Source organism: Rutidosis leptorrhynchoides, chromosome 10 (assembly GCF_046630445.1).
Source record: "Rutidosis leptorrhynchoides isolate AG116_Rl617_1_P2 chromosome 10, CSIRO_AGI_Rlap_v1, whole genome shotgun sequence".
NCBI lineage: Eukaryota > Viridiplantae > Streptophyta > Magnoliopsida > Asterales > Asteraceae > Rutidosis > Rutidosis leptorrhynchoides.
This window is the reverse complement of record NC_092342.1, coordinates 148,310,861-148,312,608: the sequence shown is the minus strand read 5'-3', so window position 1 is coordinate 148,312,608 and position 1,748 is coordinate 148,310,861.

The following is a 1,748-nucleotide window of genomic DNA, read 5'->3' as shown; positions in this document are numbered from 1 at the left end:
TACCTCTCAATAATAAAACCCTTCATAAAAAGAAATGCCTCGAGCCAGGCTCGAACCCAAGACCACTTGCTACCCAACACCTCCCTTAACCATTTTTCCAGTGCTACTTATCTGATTATTATCCCGTAATAAATATATATATACGTTATCTATCTGTTTCCAAAACTCCTCTTCATCTTCTTCAATTTCCACATCACAAACCCAGTTTAAATCAACTTCTAACGAATTGCAATATAATTTTAGGACCCTTAATCGATATATAATCATCCTATATCATTCCTTGAATAAATTAAAAACGAAAATAAAATAAATATAATTACCTGCTGTTCGAAGGATACAAAAAAAAATAAAAATGATTTCGAAATTTAGAGTGTTATAGATAAAAGTTATAATACGAAATATGTTTTAAATCACTTTCAGAAACTACTGGATTCATTAATTTGAATTGAAACATCACAACGAATCCGAATTTCTTGATGAACACTCGGGTTGACTTTTTGAAAATAAATCTTTGACCTTCAAATTCGAACTCAATAAGGAAAATTGAAGTGTGAAAGTTTACAGAAAGATTGTTTAGCAGATTTCTAACATAATAGCATTAATACATCTTGTAAATTCGTTTGAAATTGATATTTGACCAAAAAGTAAAAGAACAGAGATAACGACTTGTTTTCTTGTTTTTCTGTTTTAATTTAATCGAATGGGAGTTGTTAAGGATTTCTGTGATTCGTAATAGATAATGTAAGATTGTATCGTATCAATTATCGCTGGCCTCGTTTGTTTTGTATCACAACTTGGTCAACAGGCTTAATCACCTAGTACAGAAATATATATAAAAAAATAAAAAGAAGAAATTGATTGATAATCAGTTTTGGTGTTATCTGTTAATTCAATCTGGTTTGTTATCACATTAAGGACAGATAACGAATTTTTAAACTAGTAGGATTTTGATAGGAAACATAATACACATTTATTTGTTTTCATTTATGTATATACATCCGTATTATATCTATATATCTTGTATATGTATTTATAAAATAAATAGTTGTATTTATCAGTATATTATATCTGTATTTGTATACTGAGTATATTAGTGTTTTTCATATATATACTGTGTACCTCTGTATTACCTATATATACGGGGTATTATATTAAATTCTATAACATACATTACTAATATAAATTTATTATTAAAATCCATTATTATTGTAAATTTTAGTAGGATACTTAATAATAGAATTAATAATAATAATAATAATAATATAAATGATCAAAATAATACCTAAAAATAATAAGTATAATAATAATGATGAGAGTAATAATAAATCATAATAATTTTTAGTGAAATTGACAATAATAATATTATTAATGATATTTATAATAATAATAATAATACTAGTTATATTAACATTGATGAAAATATTACTATATCAATTATATTTAAACTTGTAATTACATTATGTTAATCTTACATTTTGTTAACTATGTAATATTTATTTTATACATTAACGTACTTGACTATTCAATATTTATATTTTATATATCTATATACAAATTTGTTCTAATAACAGTTTTAGTTATTTTGTATAGTACTTTATATTTTCAATTCAAATGATTTATAATGTGTCATATTAATTCCATTTATTATATATATACTTTTGTTTGTATATATACATATACATATACACATATATATACATTTAATTATTTACAACCAAAAGTTCGTGAATCGTCGGCACAGTCAAAGG